Source organism: Mesoplodon mirus (genome assembly GCF_964341445.2).
Source record: "Mesoplodon mirus genome assembly, chromosome: 5".
Taxonomy (NCBI): Eukaryota; Metazoa; Chordata; class Mammalia; order Artiodactyla; family Ziphiidae; genus Mesoplodon; species Mesoplodon mirus.
Window position 1 is genome coordinate 70,168,406 of NC_138980.1, and position 13,618 is coordinate 70,182,023.

The 13,618-nt window shown below is 39.3% G+C and overlaps 1 long non-coding RNA gene across 1 annotated transcript in view; it reads right to left on the reverse strand.

The window, feature by feature from the left end:
• The window catches only part of LOC309805794, a 55,191-nt gene that overhangs the window by 11,431 nt on the left and 30,142 nt on the right, over window positions 1-13,618 (reverse strand). Inside the window, exon 3 of the long non-coding RNA XR_014294309.1 lies at window positions 6,229-6,356. This is a non-coding gene — a long non-coding RNA (uncharacterized lncRNA). The remainder of the gene's footprint in view (window positions 1-6,228; window positions 6,357-13,618) is intronic.

Here is a 13,618-nt window from a genome sequence, read left to right on the forward strand (position 1 = left end):
AGAGCTCCCTGTTCTGAGTCTTGTACCCGTGGTGGATGTGAGACACTGCAGGCAGTCACATGAGGGAAGGCTGAAGGGGAACCCAAGATTCCAGTCTTCCATCAGACCACACTGCCTCAGCCTCAGTATGGTGAGCACCCTCTCACCGTCGACCCACTTCTGCTGCTTCCTTTTGGCAAGGTGGCACTCGGATGGGGAGGTTTCTGATCGATCCAAATTCCAATGTACCACGCTCAACCTCTGGTCAGTGGGCAATCTAGCAGTGAGCGAGGTCTCACAGGACTGGCTGTGCTCTAGTGACAGGCAGAATAGGATCTAAAAGATCTAATCAAACTATTCAAATAAATTTACTTCTGCTCAGTTCAGAACAGTGGGGTTATAATATTCAATACTTCTATTCTCTTGGCATCTGGTTTCTAAAATCAGTAACATGGCCTTTATGAATACTAAACGTGAATTGTTTTTACACACTCAATCTGTGTGTATGTGTTTTACAAATTGTATTTTGTGTTTATAATCACCTTCGATTTAAATGCGTGCACTGATAGAATTTACACATTTGGGCTAAAGAGCTCAGAGACAAGAGACCTAATACTCAGCCTTTCTACAGTGAATTAGTGAATTATCAAGTGAAGAAACAGCTCCAGCTGGAGGAAAAGGAAACCGGCAGAAGCCACTGGCAAAATTCACTATGTTTTCCTTTCTCATATTCACATGATTTCATGCTCATTCTCAGTCTCTTGCTATCTTGTGTACATGGCAGGAGGTAAAGAGAGGAGGGGGTTCTGGAAGGTTCTGGAAGTTTAAGGAGTTTGTTTCCCTTATTTAAGTTTTCAGAAATGGAGATAAGGCAAAATATTATGCGTTTTTGATTGTGGCTAGATTTGATTGTGGCTCTGATAGACGCACACTGTATTTTTTTAAGGAATCTTCCTCAGACCTGTGCACCCTAGTGAGTGTTACCCATTTCTACGTAACAACTCTGAAAGGTTGTATAGTTATTCCAAAGATGCTTTGGTTGCTCCAAACAGACCTTTTAGTAACTCTTCTATTCTTCTTTTAAGATAGTCCTTAGGGTCATTTTACAAACTGTGCAAGAAATTTAGCCTCATTAACTCACAATCACTTTGCAGAGGATCAGCGGAAGTGATGGGATGGTATAATTCAACTTACCCAACAGATGAGACTCTTAATGACCTTTGTCTGTTTTACAAAATTTAAATTCATCCTCAAAAGACAAAGACTTGGCATCGTTAAGGAGATATCAAAAGAATGTGTCACAAGCTTGGGAAGTAATTTTGAAGCTGGAGTTGGCCAAACATTTTGAGCAAAGAATTTTTAGAATAAGTATCAAGTCTGCCAAGAAAACTACTTTGAAGAACAACACTCACTTGGTCGTGTGATTTTTCATTGTTTGTTAAGTTCCCAGATTCTTTTCACCATAAACAGCCACTGTGTTTTCAAGTCTTCATTTTCTGCTGCTTTGTGTCATAAAAATCCTGAGAGTTCATGGCTCATAGTTTGACTTTTCTTCTTTCTTTCCCAGAGTTACTAATATTCTTAATCATTCCCCGTCCTCTGCAGTCAAAACTCATGTGTGGATATGGATATGCTTTGTCTATACCTGCCAGTGATCACCTAGGATATAGGCTAGGAAATATGGGGCTTCTGAAAGATTCTTTGGAATCTTTCCTACCTGCTTGGGCAGAAGCAGGCACTGCTGGTGAGCCAGGCTTTGATATACACTGCCATTTGAGACCTGTTGCCTTCTCCTGGCCCTATCTAGAGGAGCCAGTCAAGCACTGAGGTAAGGGGAGGGGCCGTTGCAATTAACAAATGCCAGAGAACAAGTGAACCTATCTATGAAACACAAACAGAATCACGGACATAGAGAATAGACTGGTGGTTGCCAAGGGGGAGGAGGGTGGAAGAGGTATGGATTGGGAGTTTGGGACTAGCAGATGCAAACTGGTATATATAGAAGGGATAAACAACAAGGTCCTACTGTAAAGCTCTGGGAATTATATTCAATATCCTGTGATAAACCATAATGGAAAAGAATATGAAAAAGAATGTATATATATGTATAACTGAGTCACTTTGCTGTAATTAACACAACATTGTAAATCAACTATACTTCAATAAAACAACAACAACAATAACAAAAAAATGCTAGAGGAAGTTATTGTTAGCCATTGTCTCTCTGAAGTTAGTTCAAGAACCTCCAGGCAATCTTCCCTCTTGTTACCACAACACTTTTAAATTGGAATACTGTGTCAATGGACAGCCTAAAAGAAACAGATAAATTCCTAGAAATATACAGCCTTCTAAGACAGAATCACGAAGAAGCAGAAAATCTAAACAGACTAATTACCAGTAGGGAGATTTAATCAGTAATCAAAAACCTCCTAAAAAGCAAATGTCCAGGACCAGATGATTTCACTGGTGAATTTTACCAAACATTCAAAAAATGAATTAATACCAATCCTTCTCAAACTCTTCCAAAAACGAGAAGAGAAGGGAACACTTCCAAACTCAGTCTATGAGGCCAGGATTACCCTGATACCAAAACCAGAAAACAACACCACGAGAAAGAAAAATTACAGGCCACTATCCCTGATGGAGATAGTTGCAAAAATCCTCAACAAAATATTAGCAAACCAAATTCAATAATACACTAACAGTATCAGACACCATGATCAAGTGGGGTTTATCCCAGGGATGCAAACGTTCAACATCCACAAATCAATTCATGTATACAACATATTAACAAAATGAAGGATAAAAATCATATTATGGTCTGTTCAACAGATGCAGAAAAAATGACAAAGTTGAACATCCATTTACAATAAAAACTCTCAATAAAGTGAGTATAGAGGGAATGCACCTCAACATAATAAAGGCCATATAGGACAAGACCACAGCTAACATCACACTCAGCAGTGAAAAGCTGAAAGCTTTTTCTTGAAAATCAGGAGCAAGACAAGGATGCCCATTCTCACCACTTTTATTCAACATAGGACTGGAAGTCCTATCCAGAGCAATTAGACAAGAAGAAACAAAAGGCATCCACAATAGAAAATAAGAAGTAAAACCATCACTATTTGCAGATGATATGATATTATAAATAGAAAAGACTCCACCAAAAAACTGTTAGAACTAATAAATGAATTAAGTAAATTTTCAGGATACAAAATCAGTATACAGAAAATCTGTTGCATTTCTATACATTAATAATGAACTATCAGAAAGAAAAAATAAGAAAACAATCCCATTTATAATTGCATTAAAAAGAATAAAATACCTAGGAATAAATTTAACTAAGGAGGTGAAAGACCTTTACACTGAAAATTATAAGACAACAATGAAAGAAATTTAAGAAGACACAAATAAATACAAAGATATTCTGTACTCACAGATTGGAAGAATTAATATTATTAAAATGCCCATACTACCCTATAGCGATCTATAGATTCCACACAATCCCTATCAAAATACCAATGGCATTTTCCCATAGAACTAGAACAAATAATCCTAAAATTTGTATGGAACCACAAAAGACCCCAATAGCCAAAGCAATCTTGAGAAAGAGGAACAAAATTGGAAGCATCACACTCCCTGATTTCAAACTATATAACAAAGCTACAGTAATAAAAACACTATCAAACAAAATAGAGAGTCCAGAAATAAACCTATGCATATATGGTCAACTAATTTACAAAAAAAGGAGTCAAGAATATACAATGGGAAAAGGACAGTCTCTTCAACAAATGGTTTTGGGAAAACTGGACAGTCACATGCAAAAGAATGAAACTAGACCACCATATTACACCATACACAAAAATTAACTCAAAATGGATTAAAAACTTGAATGAAAAGCCTGAAATCATAAAATTCCTAGAAGAAAACGTAATCAGTAAGCTCCTTGACACTGGTTTTGGTGATGATTTTTAAAAATTTGACACCGGGCCTCCCTGGTGGCGCAGTGGTTGAGAGTCCGCCTGCCGATGCAGGGGATACGGGTTCGTGCCCCGGTCTGGGAGGATCCCATGTGCCGCGGAGCGGCTGGGCCCGTGAGCCATGGCCGCTGAGCCTGTGCGTCCGGAGCCTGTGCTCCGCAACGGGAGAGGCCACAACAGTGAGAGGCCCGCGTACAGCACAAAAAAAAAAAAAAAAAAAAAAATTTGACACCAAAAGCAAAGGTAACAAAAGCAAAAATAAACAAGTGGGACTATATCAAACTAAAAAGCTTCTGCAAGAAAAAGGAAACCATCAATAAAATGAAAAAGCAACCTACCAAATGTGCAAACATATTTGCAAAGCATATATCTGATGAGGGTGTTAATATCCAAAATAAATAAGGAACTCATACAACTCAACATCAAAAAAACGAACAATCCAATTATGAAATGGGCAGAGGGGCTGACTAGACTTTTTTCCAAAGAAGACATACAGATGGCCAACAGGTACATGAAAAGATGCTCAACATCATTAATTATCAGTGAAATGTAAATCAAACCCACAGTGAGATATCACCTCACACCTGTAAGAATGGCTATTATCAAAAGGTAACATGAGGATGTGGAGAAAAAAGAACGCTTGTGCTCTGTTGGTGGGCATGTAAATTGGTGCAACCACTATGGAAAACAATATGGAGATTCCTCAAAAAACTAAAAACAGAACTACCATATGATCCAGCAATTCCACTTCTTGGTACTTATCGATGAAAATGAAAACAGTAATTCAAAAAGATGTATGCATCCCCCAGGTTCACTGAAGCATTATTTACAGTGGCCAAGACGTGGAAACAACCTAAGTGTCTGTGCAGGGAAGAATGGATAAAGTAAATGTTGAACAGTCATCCCTCAGTATCCATGAGGGACTGGTTCCAGGACCCCGTGCCATATATCAAAATCCTTAGATGCTCAACTGCCTTATATAAAATGGAATAGTATTTGCATATAACCTATGTACATCCTCTGTATACTTTAAATCAACTCTATATTACTTATAATGCTTAACACTATGTAAATGCTATATAAATAGTCATGTAAATGCTATATAAATAGTCATTGACATGCAGAAAATTTGAGTTTTGCTTTTAGGAACTCTCCAGAATTTTTTCTCAAATATTTTCAATCCACGGTTAATTGAATCCAAGGATGTGGAGCCTGCAGATACAGAGGGCGAACTGTATATATATTCAATGGAATATCATTTAGCCATTATAACAATGGAATTTTGCCATCTGTGATAACAAGAATGGACCTTGAAGGCATCATGCTGAGTGAAATAAGTCAGAGAAAGATAAATACTGTAAGATCTCACTTATATGTGGAATCTAAAAAAAACAAACAAACCAAAAAACCCTCATAGATACAGAGAACAGATTGGAGGTTGTCAGGAGAGGGGGGGGTGGAAGTGGGCCAATGGGTGAAGGAAAAAAAGATACATACTTTCAGTTATAAAATAAAAAAATCATGGGGATGTAAGGTACACATTGGCAACTACACTTAATACTACTATGTTACATATTTGAAAGTTGCCAGAAAAGTAAATCTTAAAAGTTCTCATCACAAGAAAAAAAAATTCTGTAACTATGTGTGGTGATGGATGTTAACTGTATTGTAGTGATCATTTCACAGTATATACATGTACCGAATGCGGTACAACTGAAACTAATAAAATGTATGTTAATGTTATACCTCAATAAAAGTGAATAAAAATTAAAAAATAAAATAGTAGCAATTACATGATTTTAAAAAATAAATACGTAAATTAGACATTAGTGATAAATGCCAAGAAAAATGTGATAAAGATAAAAATTTTTAAAGAGAAGTATATATCAGATCACATATATTTTGGGGTCCTTTGGGAAGTATTTTGGTTTCATTGAGACTTTTGGGGGAATTCACAGGGAAGAATCAATCACATCAAAGAATAAAAATTGGAAAATGACTTATTCAAAAGGAATTGTTTTAGAACTGTAATTATTTGATTTAGAGGGGAAAACTAATGTGTAAAACCTCAATGATTTTCTTCTTTTACATAACTCCTCTCTTAATCAAAGTAAGACATGTACTTAGTTTCAAAAGGCAAATAATTTTTCTTAAAAAAGATGTTGTCTCAGATGCCTCAAGAAGCCCTTGTTAAAACAGGAATATATCACCTGGTAGGTAGAAGACATTAACCAATACCAGTTAGGGAGAAAGTAGCTCAAATACTCACCAGGAAGCTGCTTCAAGATTCTTTGGAGACAGAAGCCAGGGTGGGTCTTTTCCAGGAGTGAAGGTTGGGAGGGAGATGGCAAAGATGGCAAAAGAGGAGCAGACAGGGCTCTGCCCAGCAAGGCCTTCCTGGGGGCAGAGAGGGAACAATGCATAACTATAGGCTAAAGCTTGGGAAAGAAGGCCTCTGGTAAGTCAAATTCTTCTCCTTGTTTATCAAGGGGTGGCCTTGACCCTTTTGCAGCATTAGTGCTTCCCCTTCAACCCACCTACCTGGGAGAGCTGCAGAGGATGGAAGTGCTAGAAGGGGATTAGGTTTGAAAACAATCCTACTTCCCTTTCTTTCCTAAGATGGACTCAAGATGGTATTTTTCAAAGGGTTGATGCCAACCTATTCTCTGAAATGGCAGTCCAGTGTTGCTAAAATGCTATCTTTTATTCAAGTCAGGAGGTGCCTAGAGCCAAAGGGGGAAATTCTTTGTGTCTTTTCAGCATGGTCTTAGGATTTCTGGCAGTGCCATGGGCCCAGGCAAGCTGCCTTCTGGGAACATAAACCTTCAAACATCAACAAACCGCTATCCTAGAGAGATGAGGGGAAGAAAGTCAGCCTGGGCATGGGATTCGGAATTCCTCTTGCCACCACTGCTAAGCTTTTTGAATGCCTTTATTTACAGTTAAATTTTTCTCAGTCACCCAAGAATGCAAAATTCTAACTATAGTTTTTCATTAAATATGTACTCTCAGAATCCAGTCTCATCTCATTCAAGAGAGTGCTTCCTTAGCTGTATAATGGTGGAATAACAGCACCCAACTCGTAGAATGAGAATTCGATGGGGTAATGTTTCTAGAAATCCGGAATCCAGTAGTCTGGTCTCTGTAGCTATCATGCTATATGAGAAATTTTGTGTAACTTTCTTCTGACTCACCTCTCTCAAAGGCAAAATAATTATTATTATTATTCAGGGGGATGCCATCAGTTTTATTTCATTGTTTAATGCTTATATTTGTGTAGTGCTTTCAAGTTCCTTAGTGTTAGGGGAAATAAAAGCATGAAAGTGAGAATCGCAAAGGTAATGATTATAAAACCTTCTTCAATAACAGATGGAAACCAGGAGGGTGTAGACAGTCATCAGTGAGGCTTCCTCATAGCTCATTTAGATGCAGCCCGAACAGCCATTTCAGCATGTAATAAGACCAGGCCTTTAAAAATTCATACTAAATCTCATAGTTTCTGTCCATGTACAAATTCCATGCTGGCTCATGGTAATTTCTGCAAAATGACTGTGCCTTTCCCATAATTTATGTTCTCTCTTCACTCCGTGGGGGCTGAACGCCGATGCCTGCAGGAGTCTGAGTTTGATTAAGTCGTTACAGGCTGTAGCCTGCGTGGGTGACTCTGTGCTGTTCCTGGCTAGGCTGGTGCTTCCAGATCCCCCTGGGAAGAAGGGCTGAAGGAGGACAGTTCTCAGTTTGTGTATCAAAAAGGGTGTGATGGCTCGGCTAGTGACACCAATAACAAACAAGGAAAAGAGTGGCATTACATTCTCTCAGCCAGAGCAAGCTCTTTTATATTCCTCCAAGGGATATCCTGAGCAAAAGCTTGGCAACTCACCTTGTTAGGAAACTGAAAGGCTGATCCCTGGGGTCAGTGTAATGGGTCTCAAGGCTGCTGAAGAATTTCCTGGTCCAGGAAGAATGGGGATGGGATGGAGAAAGGTGTGTGTGTGTGTGTGTGTGTGTGTGTGTGTGTGTGTGTGTGTGTGTGTGTGTGTGTGTGTGTGTGTGTGTGTGTGTGTGTGTGTGTGAGAGAGAGAGAGAGAGAGAGAGAGAGAGAGAGAGAGATGGAAGGGTCTGCCATTACTGAGAACCCATGGTCCTTTTGGGACTAGGCTAATTGCACCTGTGATGTAATGAGGCCCATGTTGCAGAAGGCTCAAGTCAACAGCCTCCTTCAGGGAGCACTAGGTCCAGTACTTTCACTTCCAGATATTTCAGGGGGAAGGTTTCTCCTGGCTTTAGGGTTAAGTCTCTCTGGGTAGCTTATCTCACTATCAAGACATTGCTCTTTTATCTCCAATTCTGGTCTGAGAAAAGGATGGTTCTCAGTGGGTCACAAGTCTACTCAAGTCACCAAAAGATACTGAGCACTTAATGTCAGGCATTCTGCATCAGAACCTGAGGACAATGGTGAACAAGATGGGTGTTCTGATTTCAAGGAACTTACCAAGCAATAACAGCTTCCCACGTTCTAGCCATATACCAGGCCCTTTCCTAAGCCCTTAACATTTAATCCCCACCACAACTCTATGTAGTGATTATATTAATATTATCCCCATTTTTAGATGAGAAAACTGATTCACGAAAAGATCAGTTAACTTACCTAAAATAACACAGCTAGTTAGCTGCAGAGCCAGGATCTGAATCCAGGCAGTCTGACTCTAGAGTTGATGCTTAAACTATTACAGTTTGCTGCATTAGACCATCAATGGGAGTCTGTATAAGGCAAATTTAATGTATTAAGTGTTGTGGCATTAATTACAGAAGCTATAAGAGCAGAAAGAGTCCCATGTGAGAAGATGAGGTGACTAGACACTACTTCCCAGAGAATGTTGTGTCTAAGCTGAGACCTAAGGTATGATTGCTTGTTAGCCAAGCTTAATGGGGGTGTGGATTCTAGAAAGAAGGAAAAGCAAATGCAAGTCTCATGGTGAGAGAGAACATGCCTTGTTTATATTTAAAGAAAAGAAGGAAATTGGTGTGGTTGCATCACAGATTTCATAGGAGGAAATATTTAGAGATGAGGTTGCAGGGGTTTCTTTATCCGTTCAACCAACCTGCTAGGTGTCAAGTATTCTGATAAGACAATATTAATTGATATAAATAAGGTGATGCCCTCATGGAACTTATTGTTTGTAAAATGAAATGATATTTCCTATCTTGCCTGTTGAGAAAAAATTAATTAAACTTGGAAATAAGGCAAAAAGGTGAGTGGCATGTTCTTTCAATGTCAACTGGGGTATTGTTTAACATATTTACTCAAAGATTATTTAATTATCTAGAGTAATGTACCACTGTTTGACTTGGCTGTTTACTATTAGCTATGAAATTAGATTCTTGTGAAGTTAAATGTACCATGTAGGGATCTATCCAGTAGAGAAGATAACCTCAAAGCTTATCAGTTTATTGGCCTATAGGATATTAACAACTTTTATCTCTGCCTCACTGTGTTAGTTTTCTACCGTTACCATAGCAAATTATTACAAACTTAGTGGCTTAAGACAACACAAACTTATTATTTTATATATTTGGAGGTCAGGAGTTCAGCACAGGTCTCATGTGACTAAAATCAAGTGGTAGGCAGATTGTGTTCCTTCCTGGAGGCTCTGGAGCAGAATGCTTTTCCTGCTCATTCCAGTTGTTAGAAGAACTCAGTCCCTCTCAGGTGTAGGACAGAGGTCCCTGTGTTCTTGCTAACTGCAAGTTGAGGGCCATGCCCCCCACTTGTAGAAGCTGCCATGTTTCTTGGCTAATGGCCCCCTTCCTCCACCTTCAAAGCCAGCAGTAGCAGGTCCTTCTCACATAGCATCATTCTGACCCACCCTTCTGCTTTCCTCTTCTACTTTTAAAGACTCATGTGATTAAACTGAGCCCATTCAGATAATACTGGATGATCTCTTCATCTGAAGATCCTTAGCCTAAATAGCATCTTCAAAATCTTTTTTGCCATTAAGATAACATTCACAGGTTCAGGGGAGTAGAGAGTTGACATCTTTGAGGAATCATTTTTCAGCTTACCACATTGTAAGAACCATCATTATTTAAGAATGCTTTGGGGGGAGGAGGCAGTAAACTATATAACCTCTGTCCCTCAAAATGCAATTTTAACTAGTTTTACTATCTTACTGGTTCTCTTACTGATAAGTCAGTAAATCTTTGACACATGTTCCTTCTATAGTTATATGTTTTTAAGTTTTTGAAAATTGTAATAATTATAATTGTCAGTTTGGGAGACTTCAATGAGATTGCCAAGTGGACTAACCTATCAGGGCCAATTCAGCTGTGGTGCAGGGAAGTGCACCTCATGTTCAGCCTAGCATGCTATTTTGGCTCCTGGGATAGATCCCAAATGGCAATAAAACTTCATCTTCCCTGACACACACTCTCTCTCTAACTTAACTCTGTGTTTCTCTTTTTACTTCTGGTCCTTGACCAGCTTTAGTCTTCATTCTGATTTATGCATCACCAGTTTGTTATTTGCCATTGGTGACTGCAGTGATTGGGACTCCAGTCTTACAGTATCACCACTTCTACTGGGATAATGGGATCTATTCTCTGTTGGGTGAGAAACAGACAATGCAGTTTTGTAGTCTTTTCTGTTTGTCTATTTGGCTAATTGTGAGCTCAAAACAACCAAAAAAAAATTTTGTGCATCCTTGAATAGCCCTTTGAGATCCAGACCAATGAATTTTTGTGTTTCTCTGTGTGTTCTTAATCTATGACTGAGTTTGTAGAACTGAAGCTGCAAGTTCACTGTAGGTTTGTATGCCTGAAATTAAGAAAGGCCTTTACTTCTTATTATGAGGGCATGAAATATTTTCCTTCTCCCAAAGGGTATTAATAAATTAGAATACAATGTCTGTTAAATTCAGTTAATTAATTGGTTCATAGACATTTTAAACACTTACACAAATAATATTGCCAGAATTCCCCAAAAATAAAAAAGCTGAACTTCTAATATTTTAAATGGGCTGGCTTACAAATATCCTTTCTTACAGAAAATCCTAGCTAAGACGCATCTTCATGAAGAATCAAACATCTGAAGATGGTGGAGCAAAAGGACAGGACCACACCTCTTCTTACAAAAACACCAAACTCCCAGCTACCTGCTGAACAACAATTGACAAGAACAACAACACCACCACTGGAACCTACCGAACACACGTCCCACATCCAAACACAAAGAAGGCGTCACAACGAGACGGTAGGAGGGGTGCGACTGCGATAAAATCAAATCCCATACCCACCGGGTGGGCGGCCCACAAACTGGAAAATAATTATACCACAGAGGTTCTCCCACAGGAGTGAAAGCTCTGAGCTCCATGTCACGCTCCCCAGCATGGGAGTGTGGCGACATGAGGAGGAGCCCCCAGAGAATCTGGCTCTGAAGGCCAGAGGGGTTTGATCTCAGGAATTCCACAGAGTTGCAGGAAGCAGAAACTCCACTCTTAGAGGGCCCACGCAAGGTCACACGCACACCAGAACCCAGGGGACAAAGCAGTGACCTCATAAGAGTCTGGGCCAGACCGATCTGCTGGTATTAGAGGGTCTCCTGCAGAGGGCAGGGATGACTATGGCTCACTGTGGGGACAAAGACACTGGCAGCAACAGCTCTGTCAAGTACTCATTGGCATGAGCCCTTCTGGAGGCCACCATTTTCTCACCAAGACTTGGCCCAACCCAACAGCCTGTAGGCTCCAGTGCTGGAACACCTCAGGCCAAACAACCAACAGGGCGGGAACACAGCCCCACACATCAGCAGACAGGCTGCTTAAAGTTTTCCTGACCACCCAGCTGCCTGCTAAACACACCCCGGGACATGGCCCTGCCCACTACAGGGACAAGATTCAGCTCCACCCACCAGTGGGCAGGAACCAGCCCCTCCCACTGGAAACCTGCACAAGCCTCTTCATTCACCAGGGGGCAGACAGCAGAAGCAAGAAGAATGACAACCCTGCAGGCTGTGGAATGGAAACTGCAATCACAGAACCTTAGACAAAATGAGATGGCAGAGGAATATGTCCCAGATGAAGGAACAAGATAAAACCCCAGAAGAACAACTAAGTGAAGTGGAGATATGCAATCTACCTATAAAAGAATTCAGAGTAATGAGAGTAAAGATGACCCAAGATCTCGGAAAAAGAACAGAGGCACAGATCCAGAAGATAAAAGAAATGTTTAACAAAGACCTAGAAGTACTAAAGAATAAACAAACAGAGATGAACTATATAATAACTGAAATAAAAAATTCACTAGAAGGAATCAATAGCAAAATAAGTGAGGAAAAAGAACAGATAAGTGAGCTATAAGACAGAATGGTGGAAATCACTGCTGTGGAACAGAATAAAGAAAAAAGAATGAAAAGAAATGAAGACAGTCTAAGACATCTTTGGGACAACATTAAATGAACCAACATTTGCATTATAAGGGACCCAGAAAGAGAAGAGGGAGACAAAGAACCTGAGAAAATATTGGAAGAGATAATAGCTGAAAACATCCCTAACATGGAAAAGGAAACAGTCACCCAAGTCCAGGAAGTGCAGAGAGTCCCAGGCAGGATAAACCCAAGGAGAAACATGCCGAGACACATAGTAATCAAATTGACAAAAATTAAACCAAAGAAAAGATTTAAAAGCAACAAATAACATACAAAGGAACTCCCATAAGGTTATCAGCTGATTTCTCAGCAGAAATTCTGCAGGCCAGAAGGGAGTGGCATGATATGTTTAAAGTGAAGAAAGGGGAGAACCTACAACCAAGAATACTCTACCCAGAAAGGCTCTCTTTCAGGTTCGATGGAGAAATCAAAAGATTTACAGACAAGCAAAAGCTAAGAGAATTCAGCACCACCAGATCAGCTTTGCAACAAACACTAAAGGAACTTCTCTAGGCAGGAAAGAAAAGGCCACAACTAGAAACAAGAAAACTATGAATGGAAAAGCTCACCAGTATAGGCAAACATATGGTAAAGGTAGGAAATCATCCACACACAAATATGATAGCAAAACCAGCAAACATGAGAAGAGGAGAGTACAAATTCAGGATATGGGAAATGCATTTGAAATTAAAAGACCAGCAACTTAAAACAATCTTGTTCATATATAGACTGCTAGATCAAAACCTCATGGTAACCACAAACCTAAAATCCACAATATATACACACACAAAAAGGAAAAAGGGATCCAAACACGACACTAAAGTTAGTCATCACATCACAAGAGAAGAGAACAAAAGAGGAAGGAAAGAAAAAAGACCTACAGAAACAAATCCAAAGCAATTCACAAAATGGCAATAAGAACATATATATTGATAATTACCTTAAATGTAATGGATTAAATGATCCAACCAAAAAACACAGACTGGCTGAATAGATACAAAAATAAAACCCATATATATATGCTGTCTACAAGAGACCCACTTCAGATCTAGGGACACATACAGACGGAAAGTAAGGGGATGAAAAAAGGTATTCCATGCAAATGGAAATCAAAAGAAAGCTGGAGTAGCAATACTCACATTAAACAAAATAGACTTTAAAATAAAGACTGTTACAAAAGACAAAGAAGGACAGTATATAATGATCAAGGGGTCAATCCAAGAAGAAGGTATAACAG